General features: G+C 35.7%; 1 pseudogene; it reads right to left on the bottom strand.

Moving 5' to 3' along the window:
* Positions 1-2,635: 2,635 nt before the first annotated feature.
* LOC113065805 (PRELI domain-containing protein 1, mitochondrial-like) lies at positions 2,636-9,382 on the bottom strand (annotated as a pseudogene).
* Positions 9,383-13,888: the final 4,506 nt, after the last annotated feature.

Raw genomic sequence — 13,888 nt, 5'->3', positions numbered from 1 at the left:
TCGCTGTGGGATCTGATTCGCTCATTGCTTCAGATTCTGCACCGAATGTCTCTCTCTCCATCATCCGCCATTTCCTCCCGGAGCTTCATCACGAGCGACGCACGAGCGAGCGAACCGCGCATTAAAAGCTTTGCTATTTACGTTCGCGTTACATTCAGATTCATAATCTCATCTGTACAACAGATGTCTGCAGACATAATATCAGGAGCGTTTATCGGATCTTACACTGATTGGCAGGAGGCGGAAGGATGCGGACCAATCAGAGCACACCTGCGTTTCTCCTAGCAACAGAAGAGGATGGTGAGACCTCAGATGCATGGAAATATTGTTTGTGAAATGTGACCTTATAATATTTTACGTAGCTATGATAACATAAATATATATAAGTATATTTAATATCCATAAATGAAATATATTTTATAGAAAGTAAAACAGCCATTTGAAATTGTTCCAAATTGTAATAGGTTTCATATAAACAAGCCCATTCAAATACGTATGTGCTAAAGGTTTTTGTATGTGGGATGTATATGTATATCCATCCTAAAAACCCACCAATATATACTGTTATAAAAATAAACATATATATATATATTTTTTTTTTTTCTTTTTTTTTGCAAGATATGTATACAATATCGAGCATTGGCAGTGTAGCAATAATATAAAATGTAAAATTTTATATTTAATTTAACATTTTTGAGTATTTTAAACAAATAACTGAACAAAGATCAGCTGTTTTGTGGAAGTTTGTTTTAATACTGCCCTGGTTTCTGTTCCTCAAACATTACAGAAGAGAGAGATGCAGATGAACAGATCAATTTACACACACTTTGGTCGAATGCATATGATTGGCTTGTACAATAAACACCTGGGATGAGCCCCAGACAGGAAATTATGTCATCAAGGGTGAGGTCCACAGAGGTTAGAGACTAAAACCATGATACTGACCTGACAGAGAGAGAATCAGACCTGAACACACACTGATCGCAGTCATTGTCAATAGAGATCACGAATGATAAAAAAAGTTATTCAATATAATTTCCACTGCACTTTTAATATATACACATTGATGACTTTCACTGGTATTGGTAAAAATATAGACACTGATGAATCCGACCATTGGACAGTTAAAGCGAAAAGACATGTAGAAATAAACCAATATAAGAGTCTGTTTACATCTTTGTCATTAACGCTAAAACATTGAAAGCATTATTAAAGGTGCACTAACAAAGTAAAAAAAAAGAAGGTTTCATCTGTCAGCCACTAGAAGGACTCATACAGACCTGTTTTATGAGTTTAATTTTGTTTATTTGAGTTGCATCACAGCTCTGTGAAATCAGTTTATTTACTGAGGAAATATTTTGTATGCCTATCCATATACAGCTATGATTCGCAAACCCCAAATTGACTCAAATGAGTCGCGAAACCGCTTTGAACTCCCAAACTGACTCAAATGATTCGCGAACCCGCTTTGAACTCCCGAAATGACTCAAATGATTCGAGAACCCACTTTGAACTACCGAACTGGCTCAAATGATTCGCGAACCCGCTTTGAACTCCCAAACTAACTCAAATGATTCGCGAACCCGCTTTGAACTCCCGAAATGACTCAAATGATTCGCGAACCCGCTTTGAACTCCCGAACTGACTCAAATGATTCGCGAACCCGCTTTGAACTCCCAAACTGACTCAAATGATTCGCGAACCCGCTTTGAACTCCCGAAATGACTCAAATGATTCGCGAACCCGCTTTGAACTCCCGAACTGACTCAAATGATTCGCGATCCCCAAACTGACTCAAATGATTCGCGTACCCGCTCCGAACTCTCGAACTGATTCAAATGATTCGCGTACCCTCTCCGAACTCTCGAACTGACTCAAATGATTTGTGAACCCGCTACGAACTCCCGAACTGATTCAATTGATTCGCGATCCCCAAACTGACTCAAATGATTCGCGAACCCGCTTTGAACTTCCAAACTGACTCAAATGATTCGCGAACCCGCTGTGAACTCCCGAACTGATTCAAATGATTCGCGATCCCCAAACTCACTCAAATGATTCGCGAACCCGCTTTGAACTCCCGAACTGACTCAAATGATTCGCGAACCTGCTACGAACTCCCGAACTGATTCAAATGATTCGCAATCCCCAAACTCACTCAAATGATTCACGAATCCGCTTTGAACTCCCGAACTGACTCAAATGATTCGCGAACCTGCTACGAACTCCCGAACTGATTCAAATGATTCGCAATCCCCAAACTCACTCAAATGATTCGCGAATCCGCTTTGAACTCCCAAACTGACTCAAATGATTCGCGAACCCGCTTTGAACTCCCGAAATGACTCAAATGATTCGCGAACCCGCTTTGAACTCCCGAACTGACTCAAATGATTCGCGATCCCCAAACTGACTCAAATGATTCCCGTACCCACTCCGAACTCTCGAACTGATTCAAATGATTCGCGTACCCTCTCCGAACTCTCGAACTGACTCAAATGATTCGCGAACCCGCTACGAACTCCCGAACTGATTCAATTGATTCGCAATCCCCAAACTGACTCAAATTATTCGCGAGCCAGCTTTGCACTCCCGAACTGATTCAAATGAAATTTAATTACTCAAACCACAAGAGTTTCATCATTTGTTTCTTTATTTAAAGATACCATGTCTCGTCTTTTTCAAGCAAAAGCAAAATACAGCTACTGAACAGTGAAATATTCATTTTCACAACAATAAACTAAATCATCTGTGAAGGAATGCATTTAAAAACATTGTGAATACAGAAAAACAAATCTTACAACAAAATATTGTTTCATAAATTCTAAAATTATAATATATGATGCATTTATTCAACTAGAAATGAATTAAAACAGCACATTTGTAAGAGATTGATCGCTTTGAACTTGTGACCTGAAATTCAATTATTTATTTAATATAAACTCGTAATTGATTTGATAAAATGATATGTTATACAGCAATGCATTTTATGATTTTAAATCCTAAAACAGTTGGGTCCAAATGTCTGAGACCACTAGTAAAAATATTTTGAATATATTTTTTTAAATTACAAAAGAATAAGATATTGAGTGAATAGTTTAATTGAAGCGTGTTCTCCAGCGTGATTGGAGATCATCTGGAGCTTAAATAAATATAAATAAAACACAACAGCACATTCTACTGTGCGTTACTTCAGAAACACTGCAGGGTGACAGTGTCAATTGTAAACAATTGCGAAGTATCTGTCCCTGAGTTTTCTAATCTAATTTCTAAACACATACAGTACAGGACAGCATGATCTCAGAGCGAGATTAATCCTCAGTCTTTATCTAGTAGCTTTATCGTTACTTTAATTAGCATCCATGAAGTAAGGTCACATCACAGGATTCTCAGGGTTCACATGAAAACATGTCCAGGTCTTATTTCTATGAAGGATTAAAAAAAGTAATTTTGACCTTTTTATCTTGCAATTCGGCAATTTTTTCTCAGAATTCTGAGGCTGAAACAAAAAACTATTGTCAGATTTAAACTCAGAATTGAAAAATATTAAATAAGTATTGTGAGATACAAACTCAGAATTACAAGATTTGAAGTCAGAATTTCACATTTTAAACCGAATTGTGCAAACTTAGAAATGCATGATTAAAACTCAGAATTACGAAATTAAAACTCAGAATTATGGGATTTAAAATCAAAATTGCATGATTTAAACTCAGAATTACGCGATTGAAACAGGATATTACATGATTTAAACTCAGGATTTAAAGATTTAAACTCAGAATTACGAAATGAAAACTCAGAATTACGCGATTGAAACAGGATTGCGTGATTTAAAATCAGAATTGCAAGATTTAAACTCAGAATTATGAATTTAAACTCAGAATTACGTGATTTAAACTCAGAATTGTGAGATGTAAAATCAGAATTGCATGATTCAAACTCAGAATTACCAAATGTAAACTCAGGATTACGTGATTTAAACTCAGGATTTCAAGATTTAAACTCAGAATTACGAAATGAAAACTCAGAATTACGCGATTGAAACAGGATTGCGTGATTTAAAATCAGAATTGCAAGATTTAAACTCAGAATTATGAATTTAAACTCAGAATTACGTGATTTAAACTCAGAATTGTGAGATGTAAAATCAGAATTGCATGATTCAAACTCAGAATTACCAAATGTAAACTCAGGATTACGTGATTTAAACTCAGGATTTCAAGATTTAAACTCAGAATTACGAAATGAAAACTCAGAATTACGCGATTGAAACAGGATTGCGTGATTTAAAATCAGAATTGCAAGATTTAAACTCAGAATTATGAATTTAAACTCAGAATTACGTGATTTAAACTCAGAATTGTGAGATGTAAAATCAGAATTGCATGATTCAAACTCAGAATTACCAAATGTAAACTCAGGATTACGTGATTTAAACTCAGGATTTCAAGATTTAAACTCAGAATTACGAAATGAAAACTCAGAATTGCGATTTTAAACTCAGAATTACAAAATTCAAACTCAGAATTATGGGATTTAAATTTAGGATTGCAAGATTTAAACTCAGAATTACCAAATGTAAACTCAGAACATTGAGAGTTAAACTCTGAATAGCGAGATTAAAATACATAATTGCGAGATTTAAACTCAGAATTATGATATTTAACTCAGAATTGCAAGATTTAAATTTTAACTCACAAGATTTAAACTCCAGAATTGCGATATAAAAAGAATTGCGAAATTTAAACTCAGAACTGTGATATAAACTCAGTTTTGCGGTTATTCTTTATTGTAATTAAACGATACAGTGATTTAAAATAAATAAATAATTGAAATGATCTTAAAGGCAGTACAACAAATGATACAAATGATATATAAATAAATATTTCACAGTTTAAATAATCCTTTTGCATAGCAGTCACGAGAACTGGAGTGATTTAAATAAATTACTTTTATGATGATAAAAATGTTGATATTCCTAAAAATCATTGTGGTATTCCTTTCATTTTCTTCTGATTTTGTTTGGGTGACCTGATGTGATGATGAAATTCCCTCTTTGTTCAAACTGATCAAATGTATTGCTGAGGTTTCTGGGTTTTGGAGGCTGAATTCGTGTTTTTGTGTTTCTCTGCAGAATCTCCGGGACACACGGCCGACGCTTCTGAAATGATGGACACACAGAAGAAAACAAGAAGAAACTGTAGAGTTACTGTAGAGTTACTGTTTCATCTTCTCTCATGGAGTCAGATACAACACTGATAAACAGCGATGGAAAGATGAACTAACAGAGATAATTCAATCTGTTCTGTTCTTTGTCTTTTACAGTTATAAAACGTGTACGCAACATGAGAATAAACTCACATATAGCAGACTGCAATTGCTTGTATAGCCTCAAGATGTCACTATTTTATTGTCCAGCTCTAATCTTAATAATTTAAGATATTAAGATATTATAAACATCATCATGATTTTCTGTAAAGCTGCTTTGAAACAGCTTGTCAGTAAAAATCAATATAACTCAGGATTAAGAGATAAAGCCCTATTCACACCAGTCATGCATTTATTTAAATAAAATATACTGTGTGTGTTTACTAAATTATTTCATTTGATATGAAAAGCAGTTATTTATCAAATGGGAATGTGAAATGCTATTATAGTTGTTATATATATATATATATATATATATATATATATATATATATATATATATATTGCATCATTTTGTTTTTTATATTTTCTGTTTTAAATTTAGCTAAAGTTTAATAATTTTATTGTGTGTTTTAGACAGTTTTCAAAATATATTTCCATTTAGTTTTTTTTTTATTAAATCTATTTTAGTTTGAGTTATTTCTCTAACTTATAAGGAGAAATGCTGTCTTGAAAAAAAATGCGGAAATAAAAAGTTTATTATATTTTAATTTATTTCAATTATTATTTCAAGTAACCAAACCCAGTGATATTTTGGTATCACTGTTATTCTTTTTAATATTCTGCTGAGTTTATATTTTAACCTTTTCATTTTAGTCAAAGTTTTAGTCATTTTATTGTCTTGTTTGGTTATTTTTACTACTTTCATATTAGTAATAAAATTAACAAAACCACACAATACCTAGGAAAAAAAAAAGATAAATATAAAAAAAAATTTTTTTTTTTTTTTCTAGGTATTGTGTGGTTTTGTAAAAAAAAATTTTTTTTAATTATTATTTTTTTTTATAGGTATTTTAGTATATCAAGTTACGTGAGCTTAAATTAGAAATGTTGTCTTGGCAAACAGCTGAAATATTTTCATCTTTTATTTCGGTTAAAGTCTCTTGTAGTTTCAGTTTTCATGTGCTGTAAAGACCCTGATATTATAACAGCTGTCCTTATTATTAACAGTAAACTTCTATGATTGATATTAAAGCCATTCCTGTATCATGCATCTTCAGCGTCTCTACTGTCAGATGGGGTTTATTTTGCACTGAATCATGTGTGTATTAGGCTGTTTGTGGACTTGTTTTTGTGCATGTTTTGCTCTTACTCTGTAGATTGGACAGTGCGTGCTCCAAACCCTTCATCGATTTCACCTGATTGCTCCTGAATCTGGCCAAACCGAACTCCTGCGGGACGACAGACACTCATGGATGTTTACGTCAGTGTCTCATCATCTTTTCTCCTGCTGGTTGTTTCTGACGCGGGTCAGATTCAAACCCAGACGGTGAGATCAGGTTTAACCATCGCTCAGTCGTGGTGTTACCTGAATGGGTCTGGAGAGACCGAACACTCCTGAAGAGACCCAGGCTTCTCTGGTGATCCGCGTCCAAACAGACCGGTCTCGCTCGCCCACGAACACACAGCGCTCCACCACACGCTGGTACACACACACACACACACACACACACACACACACACACACACACACACACGCACGCACACGTCAGGTTACAAAACACACTGTCAGACGCAGGAAGCATCAGATCGGGAGTCTTTTATTTCACGTTTTCATTTTAACTTAACTTTAGTTTTAGTGATTTTTAAATGTTTATATATATATATATATATATATATATATATATATATATATATATATATATATATATATATATATATATATAGCTTTTTATAATCTTTTATTTCTGTGTTTTACTACATTAAGTACAATAACTAAATGAAAATTAGAAACGTTGGCAGCTGAAATTAAATATCTGGTTTTAGTTATTTTATCACGTGTTTTTGTCATTTTTTATTTGTTTTAGTTTTTAAATGTTTTATTATTCATTTTTTATTTTAGTACATGAAGATAAAGTACATGAAAATGAGAATTTGTGGCTTGGCAATTAGCCAATATATATATATATATATATATATATATATATATATTGTTTATGTCCGTTTTAGTTATTTTAATACATCTTACAAACGAAAAGAAATTAGGAAATGTTCCCTTGGAAAATAGGTATAATAAAATATATGCAATTAGTATGTAAAATATTAAATATAAATAAAATATGCAAGTAGTTTTAATAATTTTGTTGTGTGTCTTTACCAATTTTATTAGTTTTATTTTTTATTTGTTTTCAGTTTAAAGAATTTTTTGAACATCAAGTTTTTTTTTTTTATTATGTATTTTTGTCATTTTCATTTTATTTTCGTTTTAGTTCTTAAAAATGTTTTTATTTTTTTGTTATTTTAGTATATGAAGTTAAAAGCTAAATGAAAATAAGAAACTATGACTTGGCAACTAGCTGAAATATATATTTTTTCGTGTTTATGTCAGTTTTAAGAAAATAAGAAATGTTGCCTTGGTATTTATCTTTTTTTATTTTATTTAGTTTAACCCTGAAGTCCTAAAATAACTAAAACAAAATAAACTAATTAAAAAGAAATAATAAAAACGACATCTACATCTAATAAAAATGACAAAAACATTCAACAATGTGACTTGAACTCTAAAATTAAAACAGAAAATAATGTAAGATCTTATTTATATTTTAGAATAATTCAAATAAAATCCAAAAAAAAAAAAAAAAAACTATAACAGTATATCAATCATATGAAAATACCAGTATCATGTTCGAAGCATGTTTCTAAATACAGACTAGATGTGGTTTACCATGAGTTTAGCGTGGTTTACGTTCCAGGTCAGCGTCGTGAGGCTTCTGTTTCCGAGGTCGACGACCGAATCCTCGATGATGTACACGGAGCGCGACAGATTTCCAGGGGAAGACGCGCTCCGCCCATCGAGGGAGACGATTGGTCTTCGTCAGGAGCCGCCGGGTCAGGAGCAGGTTATCCGGCGTCACCTCGCGGAAAACTACGTCCTCCGTCAGAACATGAGTGCTGAGAGAAACACGTTCACAATCAAATAAAACCACGGATCGATCAGACACATCTGGAGCATTGCGTCACGTGCTCTGCAGTGAATGGGTGCCGTCAGAATGAGAGTCCAAACAGCTGATAAAAACATCTTAATGCTGGATGTGTCTCATCTTTTGTCTTCTGTGGATTATTGTGATGTTTTTATCAGCTCTCATTCTGACGGCACCCATCCACCGCAGTGCGAGTGATGCAAAGACACGAGCTCACACCTGTATGGGTTTGGGTATCTCTGCCAGAAGGCCGTCAGCACCTGCTCCCATGAGCTCTTGATGTCCGTCTCGCTGAAGAAGTGCTTCCCGGTCATCACGAGCTCAGCAGAGCTCCACGGACAGAGTCCTGCTCCGGGAACATCAGAGATGACGAACTGTTCTCACTATTATAATAACAATTAATTAGGATTAATTACATGCAAGAAGCACTAAACATAAAGCGAGTGCATGTAGCTAATTAATATTACTCTGTATGTATGTGTAGAGTTACACTGTAACAATGCCTCTTTCAAATGAATTGTAACAATACTTTTTTGAACTTGCAGGAACTGTTACTTTTTGCGGGGAAAAAAAACTATGGTTGCCATGGTGATATTCTGAAATCGGAAGTGGTTTTAGCAGATAAAAGGGCCACACAGAAAACACTAACACATAAACCTATGGCTCATTTTAAAGTTTATATGATGATAAAATAATGTTTAATGGCATTAGAGTTTATCTTCCGTGATCCGCTTTAGAGAAGAAACCGAGAACGTAATAAATCTGATTGAACATAAACCAAAGCTCTTAAATCCGTAGCTCTGTGAGGTGTTTTTATTTTACAGCACTGTTATTGTCCGTTTGTTGAGCAAATCAAGCGGCGGACACGCGCGAGACACGAAACACGAATGATCCCGAGCAGAAGCCGAGTGAACACGAACACATATAACACATATCACACGTTTTCTCGAGAAATTGTGGCACTTACTGTAATCCTGAAGCTCAGCGACATCCGCTGCATTTCCGCCTTCTGTGCGTGCACGCGCGCGCGCGGTTGTGTGTGTGAGCGGGAGCGCGCGTCAGAAGCACCAAAGAGCAGAATCAGCGACTATTATGCATTTCTCTGCATTTTCGCGCTCAGCAATGCTCTAAAGGACACCTATCGTCACTATTAACTAGTTGTTTATCAGCATTCATATTACAGCATATTAGCCATTCATATTCTGCATGACCATATAATAGATCCCTTAATAAGCTACCTAAACTTAATAAACAATTAATAAGCAGCAACGTAGCAGTGTACCGAGGCGAAAGTAGTAATTAATAGTTAGTTTAATAGTTAGAATTGGTCCCAAAATATTCCTATTTCATTTTTAAAATGTTTATTACATAATATTATATGACCTTATAAATTATATTATATTATATTATATTATATTATATTATATTATATTATATTATATTATATTATATTATATTATATTATATTATATGCACCGAGGGGATATGAAATTACACATTCATAAACTCGTTATAATACAAATAAATATCAAATCCTGTTTAAAACCACGTATTGTAGACAATATAATTAATTGTGTTTTATAATTGTGTGTGACTGCAGAACGTTATTGTTCAAGTGCAAGTATAAACTTTATGTTTCTGTTTGTTGCTGAAAAGCCATTGCTCAAACCATTGAATGTTCAATGAAAATAAACTAAAATCAGAGTCTGGGAACTGATTTCATGAGATTAAACAAATTCAGATTATATTTGAGAATCTTAGATTAATTTATAAACTCGAATTTATAGAGAGAGAGAGAGAGAGAGAGAGAGAGAGAGAGAGAGAAAATCTAATTTTCTAGTTGCTATTTTTATTTCCACCACTAGATGGAGACTTGTTTCAACTTTTCAACTACTCATCATATTAATCTTCTATATCTGAGTAATAAATCACATCCAGACTCTATAACCATCACACGTTCACTTCTACTGCTAGAAGCAGAAACTACTGATCTATTAACATCATACCACTCATTACAAATTAATGAGGAATTCTAAAGCAGATAATTCTCTCCTGATTCAGGAAACAACTTCAAATGTTTAATTGCTGATGTTGGCTTTACACTAGTAACAGTTGAAACGTGTGTGTGATGTATCAGAGCTGCGCTCGTGCCCAGGTGAAGGTCACATGTGCACCCTTCATCATCATCATCTTCATCCTTCAGTCTGATTCTCATCACACTCTCTCAGTCCTCAGAGCAGCACCGAGCCGTCAGCATGAGATCTCACTGCATCTGTCTGGTAACACAACTCTCAGCCCGATGTGGAGATGTGGGAAGTAGTCTGGAGGTTATAATGAGTGTGTTGCTGTTTCAGGTGTGTTTTGTGCTGTGTGTGTTCGGATGGCATGATCTGGATAACAGTGAGTATGACTGCTGGCCACTGGACAGACCAGATGAACTCAACATGATCGACTGTGGAGGTGCGTCTTCTGCTCTACTGCTTCTCTGTAATGACACTAAAGTATAAAGCAGCACATATCAAATAGTTATTTGTATTTTTTGCTAAATGCACAGTAATCTTTGTTTTTAGCTATTTAAAAAAAAAATGTTTTACTAGTTTTAAATTTAAGATTGTAGCATGTTTTTGCTGAAGCTGGTATAAATACTCGAGAGTACTTAAAACTAGACACATTTTCTTTTTTTAATAAATATTGTTGCACGATACAACACATTACTGATTGATTTAATGATTTACTAATGATTATGGCGAGTGATCATGTCCTGCGGCTTTGATTCATTATTATAATTATTATTATCAGTGGATAATATTTTTTGTTGAAACTGTGTTAGATTTAATTTTTCAGGATTCACAGATGAATAGAGAATGAGTTCAAAAGAATAGCATTTACAGTATTTGAAATAGAAATCGTTTTTATAATTTATAACATTTTTCAACATTGATAATAATAATTAATGTTTCTTGGTAAATCATATTATTCTGATTTCTGAAGATCACGTGACACTGAAGACTGGAGGAATGATGCTGAAAATACAGCGGAGCATCACAGAAATAAATTACACTTTAACACAGATTCACACAGAAAACAGATGATTTGCATATATTTTTGAATAAATAAATGCAGCTTTTATTGAAAAACACAAATCTTCATCTAGGGATGCACCGATACTGTACTCATACTCGTGTGAACAGAGCTGTGTCCAGAAAAAGAAACTCTGACAACAGTGTTAATATAATGTTAAACATTCAATAGTCATGGCTGTTGAGCGGATGTGCACGAGCTGATGAGCAGTGCGCGCGCCTGCGCAGATGCGCGTGCTTGACGAGTGAATATTTCACACAGACATCACTGGAAAGTTTGGATATGTCCAAAGCAAGCAAGCTAAACAGTGTACATGTTACTAAAGTTATCTGACGGTAAAGAGAGAGAGAGAAAGAGAGAGAGAGAGAGAGAGAGAGAGAGAGAGAGCACGCACTTCTGTTGCATGATCTAAATCGTAGATATAAAACAAAAACAATTATAGGGGCATTCGCTATAAACTACATGTATTTTAAGCGTCAAGCACGTGATTACGGCAAAGACTGTGAAGTGATCTACGCTGGGAGAGTACTGCACCAATTGCAAACGTGTGCGCGCTGCGCGTGATTTGCTTGCTCTAAAATTATGGTTTTTATTCGTACGTGAGGGTCCGCATTCAGTGCGCGTGACGCAATTTACCTCACCCAAATATACGGACGTACTCGTATGTGGTCATTACAGTATTGAGCTGCTGCAATGCCATTTAAATCAACAGTGAAAGTAACAAAAGCTTATACAATACATTTTATCAGGTGTGGAAATAACTGGAGGAAATATCTGTTTGCAGCCAAATAACATGCATTCTTATTATTATTATTAATTATGTGCATCCCTACCCTTACGAAAGGAAAATATATTTACCAATATATTTCTTAAAATATATTGTGATATATTGTAATATATTATTTTCCCTTTTTATTTTCTGATATTTTATACATTTCAATACATTTAATAATATGTTGATGATACATATATTATATAATATATTGCAAAATATACCAATGATTGCCGCTTTCAATATATTGGAAAAAATAAATATATATAAGAATATATGGCTAATATATTACATGATATTTTCCAATATACTGCAATATATTTTTGTTTCATAAGGGTATCTTCATCTAATTTGTGTGTTTGTGTGTGTGTGTGTGTCTCTCTGTGTGTGTGTGTGCGTGTGTGTGTGTCTCTGTGTCCCTGTGTGTGTGTGTCTCTCTGTGTGTGTGTGTGTCTCTCTGTGTGTGTGTGTGTGTGTCTCTGTGTCCCTGTGTGTGTGTGTCTCTCTCTGTGTGTGTGTGTGTGTGTGTCTCTGTGTGTGTGTGTGTGTGTGTCTCTGTGTGTGTGTGTGTGTGTGTGTGTCTCTGTGTCCCTGTGTGTGTGTGTCTCTGTGTGTGTGTGTGTGTGTGTCTCTGTGTCCCTGTGTGTGTGTGTCTCTCTGTGTGTGTGTGTGTGTCTCTGTGTGTGTGTGTGTGTGTGTGTGTCTCTGTGTCCCTGTGTGTGTGTGTCTCTCTGTGTGTGTGTGTGTGTCTCTGTGTGTGTGTGTGTGTGTGTGCAGGTCTGGAGATGGCGTGGGTTCTGCGTCCTCCAGAGAAGGTTCTCAGCGGTGAGGATTTCAATGTCATCTACTCTGTGACCGTCAGAGATGAGTTTTACCAGTGGGCCATCGACAACGACATCTTCATACACCGGTATCATCACCTCATATCTACTCACAGATAGATCGATGTGTACTTGTACTTTAAACACTTGTCTTACTGTATGGCAGAATAAAGTGAATAAGATAGTTTAAGTGTCTCTGCTCTCCATCAGGTCCATCACGGATCCAGCTGAAGCCAGACGCTTCTGTGAGCAGCACGACTGTCCCAGCGACTGGAAGGACGCCAACGGAGAAAACTGCTGCATCCATCACGCCAACATCCACTCCTGCCCCATGGGCTTCATGGTACAGACGCTCAGATACCGAGGATGAGTTCAGATGAAGGAGCAGCTTGCTGTCATCATGATCTGTGTCTGTTCTGTAGAAGCAGGCGGAGGAGAGGATCTGTGGCCCTGGATCCCAGACGACGGGCGCATATTCACTCACACCATCTCCACTTCTGGAAAAATGACCCAGACCAACTGGAGCGCCAAGGTCCTGCACACACACACACACACACAGACACACACACACACACACACACACACACACACACACACACACACGTGTCCTCTGATCCGTGTTCTCTGTGTTCAGGTGGTGTTGTTTCACGAGGGCCTGACGTCTCTCATCGCTCACATCCGTGTGGGGAACATGCAGGTGGCTCTGGAGGCCAAGAGCACGGTTCTGCCTGCGATCAGTACTGTATCTGTGTGTGTGTGTGTGTGTGTGTGTGTGTGTGTGTGTGTCTGTGTGTGTGTGTCTGTGTGTGTGTGTGTGTGTGTGTGTGTGTGTGTCTGTGTGTGTGTCTGTGTGTGTGTGTGTGTGT

This window comes from Carassius auratus, chromosome 48, assembly GCF_003368295.1.
Source record: "Carassius auratus strain Wakin chromosome 48, ASM336829v1, whole genome shotgun sequence".
Classification (NCBI taxonomy): Eukaryota; Metazoa; Chordata; class Actinopteri; order Cypriniformes; family Cyprinidae; genus Carassius; species Carassius auratus.
Note: the sequence above shows the minus strand (reverse complement) of the source record. Positions and strands in the feature narration are given on the sequence as shown.